Below are 19,985 nucleotides of genomic sequence, written 5' to 3'. Positions count from 1 at the left end.
GTGTTATGTCTCTATACTGACAACTCATAGTTGAGACATGATATCCTCTTGCTGTAGGCACAGAGCTCTTCACTTGCCTTAACAAATAGTTACTCGCAACAAATCCTGCCCATGCCATCCACTCTCTTTGCAGCTCCATTACATATTACTGAATATTCCTGAAGTAAAATCCCTTCTCTACACGATATAGTTTCATGTAATGCAGTGATTAATTAACTTTACATTCCTCCAACTCAACAGTACGATTTTTGCCGCTCCTGGCCTATATAGATTTCAATATTCCATGTGCCAACTCATAAACCAATCCGTCAAGCCGTTTTCGTCTTGTACCCTTCTACCCTTTTCCGAAGCACACTTGTAACGTACCTGCTGTTGATAACTGTCACCTGGCCGCGTTTCGTTCACTGTGCCAAGTTATCCCAGTAGTGGAGTTTCTATTTTTCTGTTCTTGGGATAGCAGGATTTATTCACATTTTCCTCGCCTATGTGGGTGTGTTTCATTACGTCTCAAGAGCTCCCCCTGCCCTACGGAACAGCCGGTACCTACTCCACACCCGATATACACTGTCCACTCATATTAATATGAACACATGTCAAAAGCCTGAATAACCATCTTTTGCAGCCCGCTCGTGTAGGAAGAGAGTCGATAAGGTTGACGAAGAGTGTCAATGAGGTTCTGGAAGATACCGACTCTGCGACGTGGCCAGCTGCGCTAGGTTCCTCGCTCGAGGATCCATATTGTGAACAGTTCGATCTAAGTGGTGCCATGAATTCTGGATTGGATTTAAATCCGGGACGTTTTGTGGCCAGGGGAGGACAGTAACCTCATCCTGGTGTTCTTTGAACCATTCACGTACACTGCGAGCTCCGTGACACGTTGCATCGTCCGGATGGTAGATGCCATTCTGCCAGGGAAAAATAAATTGCAAGTAGGGGTAGACATTGTCCCCAAGGAGAGATGCCTACTTCTTTATTGATCCATTGTGCCTTCCTGAATGACAAGATCAACCCGGGACTGGCGCAAAAACGTTCGCCAGATCAGAACACTCCCTCCTTCGGCCTGGAACCTTTGCTTTCATACGTTTCACGACGTACACTCAAGCGGACATCTGGCCGATGGAACGAGATACGTGATTCATCGTAAAAGGCCGCCTGTCGCCAAATAGCGGACGTCCAGTTGTGGTACTGGTGCGCAAATTCCAGCCTTCGTCACTGGTGAACAGCAGTCAACATGGGTGAATGAACCAGGCACCAGTTGTGGACGCTCGCAAGCACCAACGTACGCTGAGTAGTCATTGAGGAGACATTGTTGATGGCCCTTGGTTCATCTGCGTGGACAGCTGGCTCAACAGTGGAACAGCTGGCTCAACAGTTGCACATTTCTGTAGCCGTCGTTCACTCCTGGCGTCTATGGGTCATGGTGCACCACAGTTACCTCGGCGCCGGTTCTGGTTAGTACCACTTTGCCATGTTCGCTGTAGTTCAATCGCGGAGGCACGCGAACCATTTACAAAATTAACCATTTCGGAAATGCTTCCACCCTTGCCCCGAAAGCCAATGGCCATGCCCTTCTAGACGTCAGATAAAGTTCTCCCTTCCCGCATTACGATAATGGCTGCACTGATTTTCGCAATCGCCCCTCCCGTATCAGGTGGGGACCTAATACACTTTATATCCACTGTTAGTGCTGGAATCTGCCGTCTGCGAGAGGTTACTGTACGCTGTCGTCGAACATAGACGGTCGTCACGTTAATGTGACAGAGCAGCTCTCAGCTTAATTGAAGTACACGAACTCTCCCATTCTCACGGACAGTGCTACGATAAGGCGGCGCCGACTAAGAGTCGTAGTTCATTATCATAAACAGTCTGAAAAACTTGTATTGGTGTTCTTTAAAGGAAGCTGTGGTGAGAAGTAACTGCTGATAAAAAATTAGTTACCTTGTGCCGTTTCCGAGATATTTAGCATTGACATTAGAAAATCAGGTGGTTGCGCGAGCATATTCAGCGCTTGCACGCGATAAATCCGGTAACGCACCGACATCTGTGTTTCCGTGAGTTATCACTTGTTGAAATGCTCATTACCAGTTAAAATGTGACTTATTGTCAAGTGCCAAATTTAAGCTAAGTCAGTAAAAGCTACATTTGTTCCGTTTGAGGCAACCAGACGAACAATACGTTTGACGACACTGTCTCTGGAAGGATGTTTAAATGTACGCGGACAACGACCTGATTGGCTAACTTCAATGCCAAGTAACGTGGAAACAGCGCATGTATCCAATCTTTTCTTTCCTGTCATAACCTCTTCGGTAACGTCCTTACAAACTCATCAGACTGTATCTGACCGACCTGTATGTAACCTCTGTATATTTCACAGCTTTTCAGTGGTAGGGAGCATTTCTCTGTTTAAAAATTTGGCACCTCTGAAGCAGCAAATGAAGTAGATTCAGTCTAATGTGGTTCTCAGAATTGTTGAGAGAGGCAGATTTAACATGTCTGACTATTACTAGAAAACCGCCTACATTTTAAGAACAAATTGTTTTCTTAGAGGGAAGAAGGGAAGCTGTAGTCTGAAGGAATCCCCAGCACTGAGGTTTATTTAGTTTTGGTCGAGACAGGGATGTGTGTGAATGGATAGAGAGCAGTGTAGAGTTAATTAGTGGGAAAATTAATTGTTTTGGCGTAAGGAAGGTTAGTTTCCTAGCAGTGGGATGTGAATGAGCTTAAGATCACAGTGTAAAGAGAAGGCCATTGCAATGAAAATGTGATGAAACGTGAAAAATTGAGAACTTTCATGCACATGACGGTTTCACTTTTGTCTCAACAGCTAAATTAATTCCGAAATTGGATGCATAAGAATATTTTGCAAGAGTACAAGGTTTTTCGATGAAGGGATAAGGAATAAGAGGCAAGAATTTGAGGATGGAAAGTTCCCATTTTTGCTTATTCAGTGTAGTAGACATAGTGGGACTCGAGCAAGCATGACGGCAATCATTCTGGAACGAAAAGAAATTACATCAAGACATGCACGCAACTTTAGCTGGTACGATATCGAGCTATTTTCTGTGTTGCTTACGAAATAACAGAGACTTTGAAGTTGGCCCGTTATATGCCCTGTGTTGCGAATTCACCCCTTTTTTTGACGTCTCGTTCGACGGAGATCAGAACAGCGACGACAAATGTTGAAATCTCACGGTTGTCTTATGGATGGCCGAAGAAAACGTTTCAGACACGCCGCAGCTCAGAATCGACACGAAAATGCCATAAGGGGTGGCGTAAAGGGTGGCAACCAAACCAACCCTTACCTTGGGCCGTTGATTCCCACGCATTTCGTATTCGACAATAAACAGTTCATCGTGTGATGAGAAACAGAACGACGTTTTTGATTAGCTTTGTGACTGCTAACGGCTCTCGCATGATTCAACCATACTCTAAGGACATCGTGGGACTGCAACTACAGTGAAAGTAAGGGCACCTCTTTGGAGTGCAGTGCGACTGCAGTTTATGACCTAGTGTACAAAAATGGTTGAAATCGCTCTGAGCACTATGGGACTTAACTTCTTTGGTCATCAGTCCCCTAGAACGTAGAACTACTTAAACCTAACTTACCTAAGGACATCACACACATCCATGGCCGAGGCAGGATTTGAACCGCGGCTCCAGACTGTAGCGCCTAGAACCGCTCGCTCACTCCGGCTGGCCCTGGTGTACAGAGAGGGACCACTAGGTACTAATAAAAACCATTAGACGAAATTTGAATGTAATCTGAAGCACTATTCACGATTTTTCAGCCTTCGTTGTTCGTGTCCTCCCATGTCGTGATCATAGGGGTGTAAATAAAACGCAGTTTCTCTGAGAGCTCCCAGTTTGGTAACACTCACGCTGCCACCGCGCTGCCTGTAATGAGCGCATTAAAATTCTACCTGTATAGAGAAAATCTGTGCCGAGAGTCTTAGGCACCTGCAGGCAAGTTATGCTGCTGCTCTTACGCCTTGCAGTAGGCATAAGGAAGCTGAGCTGTGTCAAGAGGCTGTCTGCCTACAGGCGCCGTTAACCCACCGCAGACCTGACACGTACGTCTGAACTCTGGCCTTTTCTCACATGTGTCGACACCCTGCTGTCTGAGGCGTTGCAGATCCCAAGAGTAAGGTAGAAGATCACCATGCTCTTTCAGCCTAACAAAGGAATTGCTGTTAATCCATTGTGGATATGGGACAGCTGCAGTTCAAATATTTACCAAGGAAAAGCGCCAAACTGTAGTATGATTTGAAAAGTTATTTTGTTGAGACTTACAGTTTCGGCATCTCATTAATTCCATCTTCAGGGTCTTATAAACTCTATGTACAGACAATAGATTATATCGACATTTGTATAACTGGAGCCAAAAATGAACTGACGGAATACAGATACTGATGGAACCAGTTATGCAAATATCGATACAGCAGATGGTTTATATATGGAGTGCATAGGGGCCTGAAGATGGAATTAATAAGATGCCGAAACTGTTTGTCTAAATAAATAACTTCTCAAAACATACGTCTGATTGGCAATTTTTCTTGGTAAATAAATAACAGAGGAAGGTTGGAGGCACCTTTGAGCCTAATTCCAAACTTGTACACAGCAATGGGAGACAATTACGGCACTTCGAAAAATGTGATCCGTTAATTTTTTGTGCAGTGTGGATTTTGCGAGCGCTTAACGTCGTCTTCGTATTGCGAACACTTTGCAACGACAGTGGAGATGACGCCTGCGGTACCTGGCAATGCAACGCTGCCCTGGTGCACGCACCTGGTGAAGACGAAGAGGACGAGGGCGTTGCCGAGGACTCCGGCGGTGCCGATGGCGAGCAGGACGGAGCCCAGGGCGTAGTGGGCGGCGGGCGGCAGCCCGGGGTACTGCAGCCAGTGCGGGTGCGTGGGCGGCGGGGGTGGGCAGCGGGGGAGGCCACCACTGCCGCTGCCACTGCCGCCGCCGCTGCTGCTGTTGCTGCTGGAACACGCGGGGTGCGTTTGTTACAAACACAGGAATGCGGCAGGTACGCGAAACACAGTAACAAAGCCAGCCAAGGTAACAGTCTAAAAACATCAAATCCATACAGCCAAAGATAAATTAGTGTAGCCTTGTTGGCTAATGAACTGGAAGGGTAGTCTCATCCACCCAATCGGAAAGCGTTTTCATCCTTACACGCCCTTTACCGGAGGTACATGTATCTGAAGTGTCTCAGTTGAGTGTACGTGATTATAAGGGCTGGCTGTATAGCGTGGTGTCATATTTGTATTGTATGGTGACGAGACAGGAGAAGAGAACCCCTGTGATATTGGTACTCAGTTTAGCCCTCTCGAGTACAACCATGGGATCGCTAGATAAATCACACCATGGGAAATACTTTCCAAAGCTAAGATCGCATATATATTTCTTTATTTATATACAATCGATTCCGACAGACTTTGTTGTCATCTTCAATCTACAAAAATTTATGTTATAAAATGTGTTCATTTTGAGCTGGACCTCAGGCCAAGTTGTCATGTAGGTAAAATGTAGTATTTAATGATTTGTCATGAATTTGCTGGCGTAAACTGTCGCCAGCACACCGGTCGGCAAAGATGAAGTGCGAAGATCGATTAGTAGGCGCTGGATCAAGTGCGCCATCACGAGAGAGACACACTCACAAGCAACAAGGCGCCAGCTCAATCTCCACAACAGGTACTTAGGCTGCTGCCGCCGCTGACCGGGGGGCGTCACTCAATCATCCAGTTTGGCGTCTGTCAGTTACTCACAGAACGGGTTTAGTTGGTCACAGGCTACGAAAGTCCAGAGCAAACAAATTAGTGTCTATAGTGGGACTAGTTTACCTCAACCAAAATTGTACCTTACTAGCAGAGAGAAACTAAAGTTTCTAGTAGCAAGATTACGGTTATGGACATACATCAGTCTGCAAGAGGACTATTACTGATGATCTTCTACCACAAAGCATGGACTAGATTCAAGATGCTTCCAGTTCATGTAAATAAAGAACCGTATTAATCCCCGTGTGCATCTGTAAAAAGAGGATACCGGCCACCCATGATAACATCCTCTCTCTTGCTTCCTTGCAGTACAAAACTTTGTAATAAATAAATTATTTAAACGAAAAAGCACCTTATGCACATGCTCATGTCCATATACGTAGCGCTCACAGATGACTGTGACACATTTTTATGACATGACAATCATTGTCAGGGGTACGTATATGGGCAAGACAATCTGCACGAGGTGCTTTTCTATTTTAAATGTTTTATTTATGGCAAACCCTTACATTATGTGCTAGATTTTATCTACATGACAACCTTGGTGTGACATCGAACTCGAAATGAACACATTTTATAATATAAATTTGTAAAGACTTGAGACTGTCGAAACAGATTTTTTGTAAACAAAGAAATATATACACGATCTTGGCTTCAGAAATTTTTTACGAAGCAAAACAGGTCGTTCAAAAAAATGTTCAAATGTGTGTGAAATCTTATGGGACTTAACTGCTAAGGTTATCAGTCCCTAAGCTTACACACTAGTTAACCTAAATTATCCTACGGATAAACACACACACCCATGCCCGAGGGAGCATTCGAACCTCCGCCAGGACCAACAACACAGTCCATGACTGCAGCGCCCACGACCGCTCGGCTAATACCGCGCGGCACAGGTCGTTCCTTCTCATTTCTCGGCAGTAGAAAATTCAGCCAAAAGATCTCCATTCGAGTAATGGATCACCACTAGAAATTCGTGGTGTCACATAGCCATACTCCATGAGACACTGCAGAGAAGTTTGGTATCTAATCCAGGATTTATTTCCCCTCAGGGCCACTCAGCCATTTCCCGGTGTTTTAGAAATTTTCTACAATTTTATAGGATATGATTTCGTTAATTTAAAAAATCTTAATACATTTTAAAAGTTCTACATTATTTTCGTGCTGGAGAGTTGCTATATAAGTTGGAAATGGTTGATGACAACTAACTTGATGTTGTATGATATCAGTTCGCTGGTCTGTATATAGTTTACATACAAAATATAGACTGATATTTGCTACTGTCACACCTTCACATTCACATTAAGGACTATCTTGAATGTGAAGATGGCGCAGGCGAATGGTTCATCATCAAATCGAATGCGAATTATGGAACGTTAAACCTTTTTTTGTTTTCATTTTGTGCGAACAGGGCTTCGGTGGAATAACCTGCTCTAATTGTCCCCAACGTTTTCCTTTACTTCGTATGAATAATTTTTGGTCACCTTGTCGCTCTATGTAAGGACATCAGAAGTCAAGTGACAATCGTCGTCCCACCTCTTTGCGCAACAAGAATGGGGCATTATCACAAGAGAGTATGTTTCCTATAGGCACTGCTGTATTGCGATATGAGTCTCACGGCAGCGGAACTAGAACTTGATGTAAAATTGGCGTACGTGGGACAATACTAAATTGCACACAGATTGTTCTTAAAATTCTGGTAAAGCCGTAGTAAAATTGTGCCAACAATTTAACAAAAGCCACATTGACGTGGATGATGCTGATCCACAAAAACATTCTGTATCTTGAACGACGTCATTTTTATGTTTTCGGTAAGCAAGAAGAACATTTTTGAGAAAGGGATTTTACAACAATATGACCATCCACACATCTCAAATGGAACAAGGAAAGGAATGTGTCGTTGAATAATTCAACTTTCGGTACGCCGTTCCGACCATTGTTTACTGAGATTTGGTGACTGTGTTGAAACATTGTGTCATGAGTCACTTTGCAGAGTAGTGTAACATTCAATAATAATCACCTTTGCCTGCTACAATAATGTGTAACTTCTGAAGCTCCTTCGTATATAACGCAGTCTTTGGGTTTGATGGCGGGGTTGATTTTAAATTGGACGTTTCCAGCGGCAGTCTTTATTAAGTCATCGATTATTTCATTGTATTTAATGTTAGCGTGTCCCTTGGACCACATAAAGTTTACCTTTTTTCTAAGATTGGGGTTTCGCTTGATAGCTTTTATAATGTCCATTACCAGTGGATTAGTTCCCTTGAGGATGGTTAGTGTCTGCACAGTTTGGATGATGCCTCTGCAATCCATTACAATAAATTTTTCGTTATAAGATAATTTACACTTGCAAGTATAGATTTGGCATCTGCAGAAAAAATTCCTACTGTTAAGCGAACTCATCATGAGCAGTTGACGTTCGTGGAGTTACAATACCCGCTCCACTCACCGCCATCGCCTACCATCGTAGTGTGAGGTCTGAGGACGGTCAAAAACTGACTGAAACCACTTACCATCGAAATAGATGTTTTAGCGTTCGAGACTGTTTTGTCCACTTTTTTAGTACTTTTAGCCAGACGGCTGTATTTTCACGAGAAATCTTCTCAAAAATGATTTATTCAGTTATCAGCAATTAAGATTCTTGCTAATTGGACTGCTCCGGCGAATGTTTTTCTGGGAAAGTGCAAACCTGCCGCAGTTATTTCGTTATACTGGTGACAGTGTAAGAGTAATTAGGTTATCTTGGCGTTCTTCGGAGATTTGGTAGAATTTCAGTTTAAGGGTTGTATTTATTCTCTGTCCAACTCCCCTTACGGAAACATAGAGACCGTCAATTTTTTTTTTTATTTTGCTTTATTTTTCAACGTGAGGTTACTTAAATATAATTGATACCGATTTTGACGAATTACCACGTCGTCATTCAATTAACTGAGTACTTTACATAGTAATTAGACAAATGAATGGGTCCAGTGTTTCTCAAATCATCTGGTGATGACTTGCTAATTGGTTGAAAGGTGGTAAATAGTATTTATAGCATTTGAGTGACCTGAGGATGAAAAACAAAAATTACTTCCACCACTAGAATTGCGCCGATTACGACTGGGTCGAGCGCCAATGCACAATGTTGCTTTAGCGGCTTTGTCCAGAAGGTGGATTCTTCGCAGTTGATCAAGAGATCACCTTGTAAGAGGCCGATAGTAAACAATATTATCGTCTGTGGTCGTCGAGCGTTCTTCTAAATGGTTTCTTAATCAAGATCTTCCATTGTCATACAAGACTTATACTACGGATACTAACACGATATTAGTAGGGTTTCTTTGGTTTCTTTGCATAGTGCCCCTTCGGCTGTTTCTAGAGATGAACTTTTTTTTTTTTTTTTTTTTTTTTTTTTTTACTGTCATCGTTAGCCGTGCTCTTCTTAAGTACTGCGTGGAAGCCAGCAAGCAGTATGCGAACGACATGAAAATTAACGTCGAGCGTTGGTTTCTACGTCAACACTGAACGGAATGTAACTGGCACTCAGCACGCACTAATATGAGTACCAAAAGGCGCCAAGTTAAGAGTACAAGGGCTGTCATTAATGTTCAGCCAGGTACTGCTTTTCACAATTTTCGATACCATCAGAGCTATTATGTATTAACAGGTCACGAAAGCATCCTGCATCAGTAGACAGATGGCTGTTAAATGAAAAAGCTTCGTTGAATCGCTATAAAATGCTACAAAAAGCATTTGTGAAAATAACTGATTTCTAAGCGCCATAAAGGAAAGAATCTTTAATATTTATTCATGGGGGACAATGACACGAACTCCCTTCAATAAACACGCGTTTTGTATGTTTGTTACAACCAGTATTTTCCAGTTCACTCAGTTGCTATTGTTCCATTCCCGCAATTGATCTAGAAGATCACAATGGGCAGCAGGAGATGTAATACGACGTTCGAACAGCAATACATTGTTATCTTTCACCCTGAAACGTCACATTCAAGGAGATATTGGTAATTTGATGAATATACTCATAAGTACGGTTAGGTATGTGATAAGATAGTCTGAAGAGGAGGATCCAACAGAGCCGGTCATAGTAGCCGAGCTGTTCTAGGCGCTACAGTCTGGAACCGCGCGACCGCTACGGTCGCAGGTTCGAATCCTGCTTCTGACATGAATGTGGGTGATGTCCTTAGGTTAGTTAGGTTTAAGTAGTTCTAAGTTCTAGGGACTGATGATCTCAGAAGTTAAGTCCCATAGTGCTCAGAGCCATTTGAACCATTTGATCCAACAGAACCAGTTTACCAGAAAGTGCAGCCCCGGAAGATAAATGAAAGACGAAGATGGTTATTCACACAAAATATATACTGCAATCTCCGATTTAGCGTGCAGTCTAGCTGTTTCTAGAATGTGTTAAGCAAGTACGTGAATAAACTGCTCAGAGGGTTATCAGAGATGAAAGGTATAACAAAAGAATGGCTAGTAAGAAGTCGTATGTGAATACGATGATTTGAACCAAAATTATCTACTTCGGTAGGGACACATCACGATAAGGTTGGCGAAACGGTGTTAAATTTTCCAGCAGACTGAAAAATTATGGTATGGCGAAAGGCAAATGCCTAATTGTGAGCTGAACATTTCCAATATCCACGTACTTTAAAATATGACAAGGGCAGTGTTTTGGTATGAGACTTTATTTCATGACGAATGGGATAAGTCACTTTTATTGATTTCTGGAGGTAGTTTATCGTCCCTCTCTACCGACTGATCACCTTCAACAGCCTGAGATTCATCTGACTGTGAGGAGTTGTGACTAGGTTTGAATAGATTTCGAGTTAAACCAAGAATTTGGCCCAATGCCTGGTGACAAGGAATCTTACTTCACCTACTGCCAGCTACATACTGTTTGCTAATGGCTGCCCCTTGGATACCAGTCCTATAAAAACCGTTTCACAATAACAGACCTTAAATACTCGAACTGGCCAACCCAAAGTCGAACGCCAACACACATGATTATTTTAGCGGCCTCGGTAATTTTTGTTTCGTTTTTTATGTTAACAGGCTTTTTCATGCTGTGTTGCTTTCTCAATATTTACGAAAGTTACGGGATATGTTGGTGTAATATGATCTAACACGAAGATCGCAGTCTGTTATGTTGACACGCTTTTAATAGGACCGGTCTTCAAGGGGCTGCCATCAGTACTAGAGGTGTAGCACTGAGAGTCTCCTAACTCACATTCAACAGCCTAGTTTTATGAAGACTGATTCACTCATATGAGAAAAGTAGCAACACAGTGAAAAATGTACTGTTTTTCTCGCCAGAGTTAATAACAACAGAAATCACACAACGCTTACGATGATGAATCAAAACATGACCGCACTTCATAGCGTCACGTTGCGGATCACATGTCATAGAGAGCAGAAAATGAAGAGAATATTTACACGCCTTTTACTGTCAATACGTACGTTATACATGGATGCATAATCACTTTAAAATCACAAATAGAGAATTTTACTAACAGATAATAACGACAGCTGTGACTACAAAAGGTTGGCCTTTCAGTTAATTATAATAAAACTTAAACAGGCTACTCTGATAAAATGCAAAGCAGTAAATAGTTTTAAGAACTCTGAAGCGGGAAATTTATTCATTTTATAATAAATTAACTTAGACAAACCGAAATACAAGTAATGTTACATTATAAGTCAGACCAATTAAAAAAGTTTTTAATGTAACGAAAAAATAGGATAATGAAGTCCGGAAATCCAGAAATACGGAATCGATGAGAAATCCCTTGTCGGCAGCACTTAACACTTCATGTGATTAAAGAGCTAGTTGTGTTTCACAAGAACGATGCTTTCTAAACCTATGTTGACTGTGTGTCAATAGACCGTTTTCTTCGAGATAATTCATAATGTTCGAACGCAAAAAAATGGCTCTGAGCACAATGGGACTCAACATCTGAGATCATCAGTCCCCTAGAACTTAGAACTGCCGAGGCAGGATTCGAACCTGCGACCGTAGCGGTCTCGGGGTTCCGGACAGAAGCGCCTAGAACCGCTCGGCCACACAATATATGTTCCAAAATCCTGCTGCATATCGACGTTAACGATATGGGCTCGTAATTTAGAGAATTACTCATACTACCTTTCTTGAATATTGGTGACCTGTGTAACTTTTCAGTGTTTGGTTACGGATCTTTCGTCGAGCGAACGGTTGTATATGATTGCTAAATATGGAGCTAATGCATCAGCATACTCCGAAAGGAACCTAATTGGTGTACAGTCTGGACCAACAGACTTGCTTTAATTAAGTGATTTACGTTGCTTCACTACTCCGAGGATATTTACTTCCGCGTTGCTCATGTTGGCAGCTGCTCTCGATTCGAATTCTGGAATATTTACTTCGTCTTCTTTTGTTAAGGCATTTTGAAAGGCTGTGTTTAGTTAATCTGCATTGGCAGCACTGTCTTCGATAGTACAGTATCTCCATTGTTATCGCACAGAGAAGGTACTGATTGTTTCTTGCGACTAACATACTTCACATATGACCAGAATCTCTTTGGATTTTCTGCCAGGTTTCGAGACAAAGTTTCGTTGTGGAATCTGTTATAGGTGTCTCGAATTGAACTGCGCACTAAATTTCGAGCTTCTGTAAAACATCGTCAATCTTGGGGATTTTGCGTCTGTTTAAATTTGGCATGCTTGTTTAGTTGTTTCTGCAACAATGTTCTAACCCGTTTTGTGTACCAAGGAGGATCAGCTCCGTCGTTCATTAATTAATATGGTATAAATCTCTCAATTACTACCGATACTACACTACTGGTCATTAAAATTGATACACCGCGAAGATGACGTGCTACACACGCGAAATTTAACCGACAGGAAGAAGATGCTGTGATATGCAAATGATTAGCTTTTCAGAGCATTCACACAAGGTTGGCGCCGGTGGCGACACCTACGACGTGCTGACATGAGGAAAGTTTCCAACCGATTTCTCATACACAAACAGCAGTTGACGGGCGTTGCCTGGTGAAACGTTGTTGTGATGTCTCGTCTAAGGAGGAGAAATCCGTACCATTACGTTTACGACCTTGATTAAGGTCGGATTGTGGCCTATCGCGATAGCGGTTTATCGTATCGCGACATTGCTGCTCGCGTTGGTCGAGATCCAATGACTGTTAGCAGAATATGGAATCGGTGAGTTCAGGAGGGTAATAAGGAACGCCGTGCTGGACCCTAACGGCCCCGCATCACCAGCACTCGAGATGACAGGCATCTTATCCACATGGCTGTTACGGGTCGTGCAGCCACGTCTCCATCACTGAGTCAACAGATGGGGACGTTTGCAAGACAACAACCATCTGCACGAACTGTTCGACGACGTTTGCAGCAGCATGGACTATCAGCTCGGAGACCATGGCTGCTGTTACCCTTGACGCTGCATCACAGACAGGAGCGTCTGCGATTGTGTACTTAGCGACGAACCTGGGTGCACGAATGGCAAAACTTCATTTTTTCGGATGAATCCAGGTTCTGTTTACAGTGTCTTGATGGTCGCATCCGTGTTTCGCGACATCGCGGTGAACGCACATTGGAAGCGTGTATTTGTCATCGCCATACTGGCGTATCACTCGGCGTGATGGTATGGGGTGCCACTGGTTACACGTCTCTGTCACCTCTTGTTCGCATTGATGGCACTTTGAACAGTGGACGTTACATTTCAGATGTGTTACGACCCGTGGCTCTACCCTTCATTTGATCCCTGCGAAACCCTACATTTCAGCAGAATAATGCACGACCGCATGTTTCAGGTCCTGTACGGGCCTTTCTGGATACAGAAAACGTTCGACTGCTGCCCTGGCCAGCACATTCTCCAGATCTCTCACCAATTGAAAACGTCTGGTCAATGGTGGCCGAGCAGCTGGCTCGTCACAATACGCCAGTCACTACTCTTGATGATATGTGGTATCGTGCTGAAGCTGAACGGGCAGTTGTACCTGAACACGCCATCCAAGCTCTGTTTGACTCAATGCCCATGCGTATGAAGGCCGTTATTACGGCCAGAAGTGGTTGTTCTGGGTACTGATTTCTCAGGATCTATGCACCCAAATTGCGTGAAAATGTAATCACATGTCAGTTCTGGTATAATATATTTGTTCAATGAATACCCGTTTATCATCTGTATTTCTTCTTGGTGTAGTAATTTTAATGGCCAGTACTGTATTTCTCTAAATTTAAGCCACATCTGTTCTCCACTTATATTGTTAGTGTGAATGAGCGAAGAATGTCTGATAGGAAGGCGTCAAGCGATTTTTTATCTGCTTTTTTGAATATATATATTTTTTGCTTATTTTTCGAGGATTTGGGGATTACAATATTCAATCCCGCTACAACTCTGTGTTCACCAATAGCTTAATCAGTTTTGATGCTCATTATTAACTCAGGATTATTTGTTGCTAAAAGACCAAATGTGTTGTCACAACCGTTTACTATTCGCGTGGGCTCATGAAGTAAATGCTCGAAATAATTTTCAGAGAATGCGTTTAGCAGAATTTCGGATGACATTTTATGCATACCTCCGGAATTAAACCTGTATTTTCACCAACATATCGAGGGTACATTAAAGTCACCACCATCTTGTTGTGACTTGGCAAGACAGCCAAGTCACTAGGAGATAGCCGAAAGGCACGCGTGTAAGCTCACGCAGGCTGGCGTGAGGTCTGGAACAGGTCAAGGTCTTATAGTAGCAAAAATAGTACGTAGCTTCTGGAATACTTAACTTTAATCCATAATTGGTGAACATCGGTTTGACGCTACATGCATCACAAGATAAATAGCAATTGATAATGGCGCCTTGCTAGGTCGTAGCAAATGACGTAGCTGAAGGCTATGCTAACTATCGTCTCGGCAAATGAGAGCGTAATTTGTCAGTGAACCATCGCTAGCAAAGTCGGCTGTACAACTGGGGCGAGTGCTAGGAAGTCTCTCTAGACCTGCCGTGTGGCGGCGCTCGGTCTGCAATCACTGACAGTGGCGACACGCGGGTCCGACGTATACTAACGGACCGCGGCCGATTTAAAGGCTACCACCTAGCAAGTGTGGTGTCTGGCGGTGACACCACACATCTGTTATCGTATGAGTCGGGTACGTGTTTGAAATCAAACACAAGTTTTCTTTGAACTTTTCAGCAGCTGTATCGTATGATTGGGAGGTCGGTAAAAGGATCCAATTATTATTTTATTCCGGTTGTCAACAATGACCTCTACCCATACTAATTCAAGGAAGTATCTACTTCAATTACGCGACAAGATAAACTACTTCTGACAGCAACGAACACGCCACCGCCAACCGTGTTTAGCCTATCCTTTCGGAATACCGTTACGTTCTTCGCAAAAATTTCGGCTGAGCTTATAACCGACTTTAGCCAGCTTTCAGTGCCTATAACGATTTGAGCATCAGTGCTTTCTATTAGCGCTTGGAGCTCTGGTACTTTCCCAACACAGCTACGACAAATTAAAAATGTTATACCAATGGTTCCTTTATCTAAGTTCTTTCTGTGTTCAGCCTGCACCCTTTGTACTGAAGCCTTTCTTGTATTTTCCCGAGACCCTCTAACCTAAAAAACCGTCCAGTCCACGCCACACAGCCCCTGCTGCCCGTGTATCGGCTTTCTGTGAATAGTGGCCACTTGACCTATTCAGCGGAACCGGAAGCCCAACCACCCTTTGGCTCAAGTCGAGGAATCTGCAGCCTACACGATCGCAAAACCGTCTGAGCCTCTGATTCAGACCCTCTACTCGGCTCTGTACCAGAGGTCCGCAATCTGTCCTATCTACTATGCTGCGAGAGGTCAGCTCTGCTTTAATCTTGCAAGCAAGACTGGCAGCCTTTACCACTTCTGATAGCCACTCGAAACCAGAGAGAATCTCTTCTGATGCAAAGAGACACACATCATTGGTACCGACGGGAGCAACCACCTGCAGTTGGCTGCTCCCTGTGCTCTTCATGGAATCTGGGAGGACCCTTTCCACATCTGGAATGACTTCACCCGGTATACACACGGAGTGCACATTGGTTTTCTTACCCTTCTTGTGAGCCAAGTCCCTAAGGGGCCCCATAAAGCGCCTAACGTTGGAGCTCCCAACTACCAATGACCCTACCCTCTGCGATTGCCCGGATCTTGCAGGCTGAGTGGTTTCCTCTGAAACAGGACAGGCGACACAATCTGGCTCAGCGACAGTGTCAGCCACAGACAGCACTTGGAACCCGTTTGTCAGACAAACCAGAGAGACCTTATGTGCGGCCACCTGGGAAGTCTTTCGCCGCCTGCTTCGCCCCAGGGTGACGTCCCACTCGACCACAGGTGAGGGGTCAACCTCAGTGCGAGCAGTAACTGGATTGGCCATTGGTGAGGACGGATCGGAGGACTCTGACTTGCTGGATCCCCACGTCCGGCCCATCCACTGCAGCCTCAAGCTGTGTAACCGAAGTCATCACAGCCTGAAGCTGAGAGCAAAGGGTCACCAACTCGGCTCGCATCCGCACACAACAATCGCAGTCCCTGTCCATACTAAAGACCGTCGAAAACTAAACTATGCAGATAAACGAACTATCGACATGTGCTACCCAACTCTACTCTAGACCCTCACGGAAACGGACGAACTGTGTCTAGTAATACGCAGATATTCGAAAACCTAACTACCGAAGTACTCAGGTGGAACTATGATCTTCTGTTAGACAGTGGGGAACAAAACCGGCACACACCGTTGAGTACCTTAACAAGTGCGACAGCACTATCATCAGAGGCATCCAGTTGAGCTGCGGGTTGTCTAATGGTGATCCATTTATCATCTCGGATGAAAATGCCCACACATTCCAGTATTGCACGAGTCACAGCTTGTGCGGCTGGTAGCAGATGATACGTTATTGCGGTGATGACAGACGCCTCACATAACGACTCAGTGTGTTACTGTTCACTCCCACTCAGTGATAGCTCTCTGCTTGGAACACAACTCCATTGCAGAGGCTATTTTGAAGGCTCCGCCGCCATCTATCGGACCTTCGTGAAGCTATAGGGACTGTCCCACAACAAGCTCTGTGTCTAGTGTCTAGTAATTTTTAATTTTTCCAACCGAAACTGGCCGAGAAAAAGAAAGTGTTGCATTGCTTATTGAACGCTGTTGGTATCTCGAAGAATAAACGAAATTTTAAGTGAATTATCTTTGTTGAAGCATGAGCGTTTCTCAACACCCAATGATAAGACAAGTGTCGATTACTCCACAAAAGCATATGTTTCAGTAAAATGTTATATTTCATTCAAAACATAATAGAACGGATAAGACAAGTGTGTCTCGTTCGTCTAATGTCAGAATTACAGCTGGCTGCCAATGAAGAGAAACCAACAAGTAAATTTATGTTTCTGGTGAGTAATATCTAAATGTTGTGATATGACGTCTTTCGATTTCGTGTCGTTCGCAGAACATTCATGTTGGTGTAGGGAACGTCAAAATGTCGGCCCAGCAACGTTGCACGAGACATCATTTTCACCGTAAACTTGCAGTAGAATTTCACAGAGCGCTGCCTCATTGTAATCTGACGCGCCTTGTGTTCTACTTCCCTGCGTGCATTCGCCAGTGAGCGTCCTGTAACAGACCCGGACTGGAGCACATTTCACTTTGGCGTGCCACTCTCAAACGGCCGATGCGAGTGCTCCAGCCGGGAGACAAACGCGCGATTAATCGATGGTTGCGCTGGCGGCAGCTGGCAGCCACACAGAACGAGGCACAACCGGACATTGCCAGCGGAGATAACAGGTGTCCTAGGGCAGACTGTCCATCAACTAGTTCACACAGGACTAGAAAAACAAAAACAAGTTCATGTAAAAGCCATTCTGGCTTGTTTACCTGATCCACCGAATCTACTTCTGTTTTCCGAACTCATTACAGATGAATACCGAGATGGTTCGATGTAATAGGTGAAGACGCAAAGCTTCCAATTTATTTGATCGTAGCTTCATTTGTTCATCAGTCTTCTGACTGATTTGATGTGCACCGCCATGGATTCATCTCCAGTGCCAACCTCTTCATCTCAGTGTAACACTTTTATCCATCTCTCTAAATTCTTTTCTCTAAATTTTTTCTTCCCCCACAGTTTTTACCCTCTACAGCTTTGTCAAGTACCATACTAGTTATTCCTTGAAATCTTAACACATTTCCAATTAACCTATCCCTTCTACGCGACAAATCTGTTTCTGTGGAACAGAACTAGCTCTTCAAGCTCGTGAAATAATGAGTGCTATCGACAGGGGACGTCAAATTCATATTTTTATATTTCCAGAAGGCATTCGGTACCGTTCCTCAGAAGTGTCTTCTAACCAAACTGCGTGCTTATGGAATACCGCCTCAGTTGTGCGACTGGATTCGTGATTTCCTGTCAGAAAGTTTACAGTTCGTACTAATAGACGGTAAATCATCGAGTAAAACAGAAGTAATATCCGGCCCTCCCCAAGGAAGTGTTATAGGCCCTCTATTGTTCCTGACCTATATCAACAACGTAGGAGACAATCTGAGTCACCTTTTTAGATTGTTTGCAGGTGATGCTGTCATTTACTGCCTTGTAAAGTCACCAGATAACTAAAGGAACTGCAAAATGATTTAGATAGATATCTATACGGGACGAAAAGTGGCAAATGACCCTGAATAAAGAAAAGTGTGAAGTTATTCAGATGAGTACTAAAAGAAATCTGCAAAATTTCCATTACGCGATAAGTCACACAAATCTGAAGGATGTAAATTCAACTAAATACTGAGGGATTACAATTACAAATAATCTGAATTGGAACGACCACATAGATAATGTTGTGGGTAGAGCAAACGAAAGACTGAGATTCATTGGCAGAACACACAGAAGGTGCAACAGCTCTACTAAAGAGACTGCTTACACGAAGCTTATCCGTCTTATTCTGGAGTGTTGCTGCTTGGTGTGGGACCCGCATCATGTGGGACTGACGGATGACATGACGTTCAGAGAAGGGCAGCTCGTTTTATATTACCGTGAAAAAGGGGAGAGAACATTATACCTGAATGGCAGTGGCAGTCAATAACACAATGGCATTTTTCGTCGTGACGTGATCTTATCATGAAATTTCAATCACCAGTTTTGTCCTCCGATTGCGACAACATTCTGCTGGCACCCACCTACATAGGGAGAAATGATCATCACGTTAAAATAAGAGAAATCGGGGCTCGCACAGAAAAATTTAAGTGTTCGTTTTTCCCGCGCGCCGTTCGAGAGTGTAACGGTAGAGAAACAGGTTGAAAATTGTTCATTGAACCCTCTGTCAGGCACTTTATTGTGAATAGCAGATGGATCACGTAGATGAAGATGTAGATCAATTTCTCTCTCCTCGCTGACCTTACGAACTTCAAGACTCACTCGTCCACTTATCTTACAATATCTTTCTTCGAGGATGTGCTGAAAATTAATGCCTACACTGTTTTATCCCATTCTCAATATCATTTGAGGTGTTACATGTTACACATATTACTCGTTCGACGGTCCTGCTTCGCTGACACAAGTTGCAACCCTCTGCCGCCAGGGGGCTCCAAACGGTAGCGTATCGATGACGGTTAGTGAGAATCAGCATGCTGTAATCGTGTTTCTGACAGCAGAAAACATGCCTCGAGTTGAAAACCATATGGGAATGAAATGATTGTATTAGTTGCGGCGTCGGGTTGTGTGTGCTCGTAATGAAGGAAACGGTGGTGCTTGACCGCGTACGGCAACCGAGGATAATCATCGGAACCGGGTTGATGAAATCGTTAGAGAAAAGTGTCGGACAACACAGACACAGCTATCAAGTATGTGCGACGTATCACGAGACAGTATATATCCCATCAAAGCAGAACTGCTGTACAAAGAACTAGTAGCACAGTGTGTCCCTTGAATGTTAACTTCTGACGTGTAACAGAAGAGATCAGACGAAATATGTCAACAATTTCCTTTGCGCTTTGAGGGTCAAGGTGATGGGTTCCTTAACAACACTGTGATGAAAGCTAGGTCCATCTTTTGTTTTCAATCAGTCTTCTGACGGGTTTGTGGCGGCCCACCACGAATTCCTCTCCTGGGCCAAGTTCTTCATCTCAGAATAGCACTTGCAACCTGCGTCCTCAACTATTTGCTGGGTGGATTCCAATCTCTGTCTTCCCCTATAGTTTT

Source organism: Schistocerca americana, chromosome 1 (genome assembly GCF_021461395.2).
Source record: "Schistocerca americana isolate TAMUIC-IGC-003095 chromosome 1, iqSchAmer2.1, whole genome shotgun sequence".
NCBI classification, from domain to species: domain Eukaryota; kingdom Metazoa; phylum Arthropoda; class Insecta; order Orthoptera; family Acrididae; genus Schistocerca; species Schistocerca americana.
The sequence above is the reverse complement of the archived record's forward strand: the minus strand, read 5'-3'. Positions refer to the sequence as shown.